Genomic DNA, 9250 nt, shown 5'->3' with positions numbered 1-9250 from the left:
TTTTTTTTTCTTTTGGGTAGTTGCCTGGTAATGGGATTGTAGGGTCAAATGGGAGGTCTAATTTGAGTTCTTTGAGGATTTTCCATACTTCTTTTCAAAGAGCTTTTATTAGTTTGCAGTCACACCAACAGTATAAAAGTGTCCCTCTTTCTCCACACCTGTGCCAGCAACTGCAACTCTGGGACTTTGTGATGTATACTATTCTCACTGGGGTTAAGTGATACTTGGGGTGGTTTTGATTTGTATTTCTCTGATGATTAGGGATTTTTTCATATGTTTGTTAGCTATTTGTCTGTCTTCCATAGAAAAGGGTCTGTTAATGTCTCTTGCCCAGTGCTAGATGGGATTGCTTGCTCTTTGTGTTCTCTACAGATTCTAGTTAGCAAGTCTTTGTCAGATTTATAACATGAAAATACCTTTTACCATTCTGAACATTGTCTATTTGCTTTAATTGTTGTATCCTTAGCTGTTTTAAAGCTTATCAGCTTCATTCTTCCAATTTGTTTATTTTTGTTGTTGCAATTGCTGCTAAAACCTTCTTTATAAAATATTTCCCCTGGCCAACATCCTCAAGAGTTTTTCCATCCTTTCTTCTAGGATTTTTATTATTTCATGTTTTAGATTTAAATCCTTTATACATCTTGAATCAATTTTTGTAAGTTGTAAAATGTTCAGGTCAAGTTTCAGTCTTTTAAGTGGTTATCCAGTTCTCCCAGCAGGATTTATTGAATAGGGGCTCTTTTACTAGTATATACTTTTGTTTGGTTTATCAAAGATTGGGTGGCTATGGGAGACTGTTTTTATCTCTTTGTTTTCTCTTCTGTTCCAGATGTCTATGTCTCTATTTTCATGCCAATACCATGCTGTTTTGATCACTGAGAACTTCTAATATAACCTAATGCATGGTACAGTGATGACTCTGGCTTTGTTTTTATTATTAAAAATTGCCTTGGCTATACTGTTTCTTTTTTTTTTTTTTTTCTAGTTCCATACAAAAGCAAAGAATTATTATTTATTTATTTATTTTTGTAGTTTTTGGCCAGGGCCAGGTTTGAACCCACCACCTCCAGTATATGGGGCTGTGCCCTATTTCTTTGAGCCACAGGTGCTGCCAAGAATTATTTTTTTCTGATGTTTCAAAGTATGATGTTGGTGTTTTAATGGGGAATTGAATTGAACTTGAAGATTGCGTTGGGTTGTATACACATTTTAACAATGTTGATGCTTCCCAGCCAAGAGCGTGGTATGTTCTTCCATTAGTTAATGCCTTCTGCTATTTCCTTTCTTAGGACTTCCTAATTTTCTTTGTAGAGGTCCTCCACTTCTTTTGTTAGGTATATTCCTAGGTATTTCATTTTTTTAAAGCTACTGTGAAGGCAACTATATCTAAGATTAGCTTTTTAACTTGGTCATTATTGGCATATACAGAGGCTACTGATTTGTGGATGTGGATTTTATACCTTGAGATGTTACTGTATTTCTTGATCATTTCCAAGAGTCTTATAGTTGAATCTCTGGAGTTCTCAAAGTATAAGATCATATGGTCAGCAAATAGTGAAAGTTTGACCTCCCCTGCCCCCATTTGGGTGCCCTTTATATTTGTCCTTGCCTGGTTCCATTAACTAGAACTTCCAGCACTATGTTGAATAGTAGTGGCAATAGAGAACCTCCTTGTCGGTTTCCTCTTCTAAGTGGAAAAGCTTTCAATTTCACTCCATTTACGCTGATAGTAGCTGTGAGTTTGTCATAGATGGCAATCTAAACTTCAATCAGTTTAACAAATGTGCTCCCTATGTTTGTGTTGTTAAGTGTTCTTGTTAGAAAGGATGCTAAATTTTATCAAATGCTTTTTCTGCATCTATTGAGAGGATCATATACTCTTTGTTTTTGCTTCTATTGATATGGTGAATTACATTTATGGATTTGCATATGTTAAAACAGCCTTGCATCCCTGGGATGAAGCCTACCTCATTGTGATGTATAATTTTTTTTAAATGTGTGACTATAATCAATTGGCTAAGATCTTATTGAGTATTTTTGTGTCAATATTCATTAGTGAAATTAGTCTGTAGTTCTCCCTTTTGTTTGAGTCCTTTTCTGGTTTTGGTATCCAGGTAAAGTTTGCCTCATATAACATGTTAGGGAAGTTTCTGCATTCCCTGTGTTTTAGAATAGTTCTGCAGTATAGGTACAACCTCATCTTTGAAGATTTGGTAGAATTCTTGTTGAAGCCATCTTCACACCAGGGGGCTTTCTTTTGTTGGAAGCTTTTTTACTGTTTTTTCAAACCCAGTGCTTGATTTTGGCCTATTCAAGAGATCTATTTCTTCCTGATTAAGTTTAGGGAGATGGTTTGATTCCAGGTATTGGCCTATTTCCTCCACATTATCAAATTTCTGGATATAGAGTTTCTTGTAGTATTCAGAGATAATCTCTTGGATATCTGTGGATTCTGTTATTTCCCCTTTTTTGTTTCTGATTTAGGTTATTATAGTTATGATTTTACTTTTCTGTTTCTAGTTCACCTGTCCAAAGTTTATTGATTTTATTTATCTTTTTGAAGAACAAACTTTTCATTTTGTTAATTTTCTCAATGATCCTTTTGTTTCAATTTCATTAACCTCTGATTTAATTTTGGTTATTTCTTTTCTCCTGCTAGGATTGTGTTTAGATTGCTCTTTCTTTTCCATTTCCTTGAGATGTTTCATTAGCTTGCTGATGTGCTCTTTTTCTGTTTTTCAGATGTATTGCAGTATCTCACAGATTCTGGTAGCTTATAGTTACATTATTGTTATGTTTGAGGAATTTAATAATTTCCTCCTTTATCTCTTTCTTAACCCAACTGTCATTTAGCATAAGGTTTTTAATTTCCATGCCTTTGGGGATGAAAATTTTTGTTGGAGTTGAGTTCTACCTTAACTGTCTTGTGGTCTGAGAAGATACAGGGTATAATTTAAATTCTTTTAATTTTGTTGTGGTTGGATTTGTATCCTACGATAAGGTCTATTTTGGACACTGTTCCATGTGATGATGAGAAGAACGTGTATTCCTTAGCTTTGGGATGTTTTCTGTATATGTCTATTAAGCCCATTTGTTCTATACTCATGTTTAAGTTCCTTATACTTTAGTTTCTGTTTAGAGAATCTGTCCACTTCTGCTAGAAGGGTGTTAAAATTCCCAGATATTATGGTGTTATAGGATATCATATTGCTCAGGCCAATCAAGGTCAGTTTCATAAATCTGGGCACATTTAGGTTGGGTGCATAAATCTTTACAATCTAAATGTCCTCTTGTTGTATTGACCAGTATGAAGTGACCTTCTTTGTCCTTCTTAACTTTAGTTGCTTTAAATCTACTTGTATCTGAAAAGAAGATTGCAAACCTTCCTTTCTTCTGTGGTGGTGTTCTATTCATTTTATTTTGTGGAAGTCTCTTGCTTGGTTTTCTGAACTATTATTTTCCATTCCTTTTCCCTGAGTCTTGTTAGGTATTTCAACCTAACCTTTCACCTTGAAAGTCAAGTGTGTTTCCTGGAAACTTTATAGACTTAGCTTGTGCTTTTCTTTTATCCAGTTGGCCAACCTGTGCCTCTTCAGTGGGGAATTCAAGACATTAACATTTGTTGAGAGAATTGATAAATGTGGTGGAGTTCTATTCATCTTATTTTGTGAAAGTCTCTTGCTTCGTTTTATTCTTTGTGCCATTGTGGAAGCTAGGTTTTGTCTTTTATTTTGGGGGTGTTTACTTTGTTTTTGGTCCATTGTGATGTTCAGTGTAGAGAATAGGTCTAAATATTTCCTGTGCAGCTGGTTTTGTTGTGGCAAATATCCTCAATGTTTGTATATTAGTAAAACATTTGATTTCTCCAACAATTTTAAAACTTAGTTTAGGAGGATACAGAATTCTGGGTTGAAAATTGTTTTGTTTAAGGTGAAAGATAGCTGACCATTCTCTTCTGGGTTGGAAAGTTTCAGCTGAGAAGTATGCTGTCATCCTGTTGGATTTCCCCCTGTAGGTCAATTGGTGCTTACTCCTGGCTGCTTGCAGAATTTTCTCTTTCATCTTAACTTTTAACAGATATATTACAATGCTTCTTGGAGATGCTTTAGTTATGTTGAAACAAGCGGAGTCTGATTTCTCTCTAAAAGTAGTGTTTTGGAATCTTTAGTGATACCTGGGAAGTTTTCGTTTATGATATCCTACAGTAGGGCTTTCATTCCTTGTTAAGGGTCTTCTTCCCCTTCAAGAATACCTACATTCATATGTTTAAATGCTTTGTGAAGTTCCACTAGTTGTTATTTTTAAAATAATGAATTAACATTTAGAAATGGAAAATAAATGGTTGACATCACTATTGCTCACTTGACAGTTCTCTAATCTTCCCTAGCCTTCTTATAGGTAAGTGCACTGTGAACTACTTTCACTTAGGGACTGTCTTTTCATGACTAAAGATGAGAGAAGCTCCTGTATCAGTTAGGCTTCAATCCAGGAGACAAAGCCTTTCTGAATACTGTGGATTAGGATTTTATTAAAGGAATAAGGCCTTGAACAATTGTGAGAGAAGATGGAGAACAGTCACTAGCCAGATCCTCTGATATATTGGTGTGATTGGGCAAGTTGACATTTGCCAGGCAATTAGGGAAACAACATATAGGCTGCTGCTGGAGTACGTGTATAAAGGAGAGCTGGCGGAGGACTCTGTGGAATGTTACAGTTTCTATATCTTGTGACTGTTACAGTTCCTGTTTATCAAAGGGGCTAGCAGTTTAGAAGCAGAGACAGTTACAGTGTAGAGGGCAAGAGCAAGCTGAATCCATTGATATGTTTCTGTCTTTCTGACAATATCAAGATTAAACATAAGCTGAAATATTTTGGATGATTTTGTGTTTCACACCACCTTTGACTAGGATGACCTTCAAAGAGTAATGGTTGGTGCTTCACTTCTGTTTTCCAGCTTACATTATTTTCTCTTTTGACCACCTCTAACTGAGAATCATATAGGGGAAGAGGATTCTGGGAATATATAGTTCCAAATTAGATAAATGGATTAAGTAAAGAACAATCTCACAGAAGTTTTTGTCAGCTTGGTGTCTGCTAATACCTCTTTGAACCATATTTGTGTCTATAATAATAGATATCTAAACTAGCAGATTGAAAAGTTATAGGAATGAGAAGAAAAAATTTTGTTAGTTGATCATTATGAGGAATAGGGAAAGGAGATAATTCATTTTCTATTCCTTGTTTAACCCTTGACCAATAAGAGAAAATCAGCATCATATACTGGTCATTGATTCAGAGCATATACTATATGCTGAAAGACATTAACCAACCCCACCAAATGTGACCGACCAGTTGGCATGATATCTGAGTCTTTAAAAAGTTATTTCACTGCTTCCAGGAAATATGACAAGATCAGTGAATTCAATGGGTAAAAGTCCTTTATTTACTGTAAAATAGGTTTTTTGATTCAAAGACATGTATGTTATGTGATATACTATGTCAGTGAATAAGATATGTGTATTCTGTAAGTCCACAGATGGTAACTGTGACTGAAGCTTTGTGGCCTGGGATTGAATTTCTGTATTCAAAAAGGATATCTTTTTTTTTCCCCTCTGAGACAGAATCTCATTCTATTGCTCCAGGCTAGTGTGCTCACCTCGATCTCAAAGTCCTGAGCTCAGGTGTTCCTTCTTGCCTCAGCCTCCCAGGTAGCTGAGACTACAGATCTGGTCATAGCACCTGGCTAGTTTTTCTTATTTTTGTAGAGATGGGGTCTCACTCTTTATCTGGCAGGTCTCAAGCTCTTGAGCTTAAGCAATCCACTCACCATTGCCTCCAAGAGTGCTAGGATTACAGATACAAGTCACCACACCTGGCAAAAGGTGTCTTCTCCTTTTTTTTTTTTTTTTGAGACAGAGTCTCAAGCTGTCGCCTGGGGTAGAGTGTCATGGCATCACAGCTCACAGCAACCTCTAACTCTTGGGCTTGAGTGATTCTCTTGCCTCAGTCTCCCAAGTAGCTGGGACTACAGGCATTTTCCACAACGCCCAGCTAAAAAGGTGTCTTCTTAAGGAGAGAAAGTTTCTGGCCCTGCATGAAGAAAATTGTTCAATGTAATCAAACTACCATGAGGTGGCTTTTTATGACCACTTGATTTGTGAGCTGGTGGGGCAAAGTCTGGAGTGGCTGAGGAAAAAGGCTGATCATCATCTATGAAATGAGCAAACTTGTAAACCTGATTGTTAAAATCTCTTCTGCAGTTTTCTTTGGTGGACTTTGATATGAAACACAAATATTTTTACACTCTATGCCCATTTTGGAGGTCCAACCCTATGCTTCTTCCTGAGAACTACTTTTCACCAAATCTAATAATATACCTTCTGAGTCTCTACCTAACAAACAAATGATCAGCCATTTTATAAGAATCAGATCAGCACAGATCTGTATACCTTTGGCTATCTCTCATTCTAGGCAAAGTAAGAAAAAAGAAAAAACAGGTACATGCCCAATGGGGGAACTTTCCTTTATCACTATCCTCAGGGTCACCACTGAGTGGGGCTGTAGTGGGATAGCCATCTATTTTCAGAAAGTGCCAGGGTACATAGCAGAACCTTTTATAAAGCAGTCATCATGTCTTTCTGTTCAATTGATTGACTTAAGGAATTCCCTGATAGAGAAGAAGAAACCCACACTAGGAGTAGGAGTTATGGGAAGGGGAACACATGCTCATGTATCTTACTTGTGCTTAGAAATTGCTGATCTTGAGTATACCTTTTCAACTGGTGCATTTAAAAAAAATCTTTATTGGCTTTTCAGTGGCTCTGTTGTTAATCCAATAAACTTCCACAAACACTTTAAGCATAGGTCTAAGAATTATATGACCTAAGTGGCAGAACAGCTTAAACGGAAGTCTGGATATTTTGCACATTTTTCTCTTGCTTGGGTTTTACTCAAAAATGGCAGCCTGTTGGATTATTCAATAATTGAGTGAGAGTAGCAAGTCCAAATGGGGTCTAAATTGCCTTCAAAATACAAATGGAGCAATTGGCATGGTTTCTGTCTGACAATTTTAGGAAGGACCAAAGTTAGTAGCTTATACTTCAAAGGGATATAAGGTGACCTATACTCACTATACCATTATAAGCTTATTTTTTCTAAGAATTTTTTGCATATAAGTATTTTATAAAGATGTTTAAAGTGTTGGTACTTCCTGCTCACCATATCTAATCAGCGTGGTGTCATTAATGTAGACCATCATGATATTTTGTTAATACTGATATGATCAGGGAAAGTCCCGGTAGAATAACTTATGAAATAGGACAAGAGAGTTGATATGGCTCTAAGGTAGATTCAGGGTGATGTATCAGATGAAAGCAATCACAGTATAGGTAGCTGCATATCAGAAATTAGGTAATGTGTTGATTTGTGTTAGTAAAAAAATCAGTTAATAAAAAAATGAAACTGAAGCTCCATTAGGAGTCATCATCAGTTTAAGTTTACACTAATACACTGCTGTTCTCCAAGATCCATCTATGCTTCGCAAAGGTAAAATAGGCAAGTTGAATAGAAATGTGGTAGAAAATGGACATGGTGGGTCATACCTGTAATATTAGTGTTTTGGGAGGCCAAGGTGAGTAGATACTCTGAGCTAAGATGTTCAAGACCAACTTGAGCAAGAGTGAGACCCCATCTCTACTAATAATAGGAAAAGGACCTGGGCATTGTGGTGGGCACTGGTAGTCTCAGATGCTCAGAAGGCTGAAGCAGGAGGATTGCTTGACCCCAGGAGTTTGAGCTTGCTGTGAGATATGCTCTTGCCATGGCACTCTAGCCTGGGGCAACAGGGTGAGACTTTGTCTCAAAGAAAAAGAAAATGGTAGGAATCACCACCTTTGTATTCATAAAGAACTGATGTTAGCACTTATACCTGAAATAACTCCAGGAATGAAGAACTGCATTTAATTTACTATTTTGATCGGTAGCAGTGGTTTAGAGGTTTCTATTTGGCCTTCCTCATCACAACAGTCCTTACTCCCTGAATCGGGAAACCAGTATGGAGATTCTGCCATGTCTTTTTCAATAATGCATTCTAAAAGTGGGCACATGTGTTGATTTTAGGGACACACTGATGAGATAGATCCTTGTTGAAACTTTCTTAATTATCGGACCTCCCTTATACTTTAACTGACTGATACTCTACAGTTATGTTTTGGGTCCTTAGAAATTATGTCAGTTCAGAGGCAGGGTCAAAAAATACTCTCAAAGTCTAATTGTTTTTTACTCTTCAATATATGGTTACCCTGATGAAAGATCACCTATTCCTTAGAAACAACTAAGAAAATAATTTATAATATAGTTTTTGGCTATATATCCGTCTTTATTCAGAGGACCTAGCCGTCCTTTCATTTAAGGGTGTCTGAGTTTGTGAACTGCCTCAAGTCTTCGAATTGGTTAAGATACTGTGACTCTATTACTATGTTTCAAGTCAGACACCTGTTCTCCATTCCTTAGATATTTTCTGCTTACATAAATCAGGTAAGATAGCAATAGTTTTCTCAACTTAGATGCATCGTGATAAATTATGAAATGTCATGGTTCTATAATGGTTAAACTATTTTAGTTACTACTTTGACTTTGGTAACTATTACCGTAGCCTTTATCAACTTCTCTTTGGCAATAAGAGCACAGGTTGAGTCTTGCCATATCAGCTCAACCAAACATAATGTTCACTCTACTGTAACTAAACATTCTGATGATCCATTACTATACATAAGTATTTACTCACAGTTATGTTGCTAAAAATGGCAAAAATCTTACAATCTTTGGGTGGGTATAGTGCTTATTTTGAACAAGACAACCTGGAGCTTCCTGGGACTAAGTCCAGTTTACAAGTCTAGAAGAAGGAGAGTTGGTGGGTAGGGTCCTACAAGTAACTACCCCAGGGGAGGCCATTTCCATGTTCCACAGAGGAGAAAGTGCTGCTTTTAATGGAAAAGGAAGATCAGCATCACCTAAGGAACCAGGTCTGGTACTTCATTGGAATTTGCCCACCGTATTCTTTAAGGTCACACTTTTCCCCAATTAATGCCCTTACTGTGATGTCCACAATTCACTTGAGGTTGTAATTCAGTTACCTACTGGATTTAACTTAGGGTTTTATAGCCAGAATACTTGACCTATGGCTGAGGAAATAAGGTTAACTTTTGGGGCAGACAGAGAAGTTTTCTGTTTCCTTACCAGTCTTTGAGCT

The sequence above is a fragment of the Otolemur garnettii genome, unplaced genomic scaffold (genome assembly GCF_000181295.1).
Source record: "Otolemur garnettii isolate 467f Iridium unplaced genomic scaffold, OtoGar3 scaffold00048, whole genome shotgun sequence".
Lineage (NCBI taxonomy): Eukaryota > Metazoa > Chordata > Mammalia > Primates > Galagidae > Otolemur > Otolemur garnettii.
Note: the sequence above shows the minus strand (reverse complement) of the source record.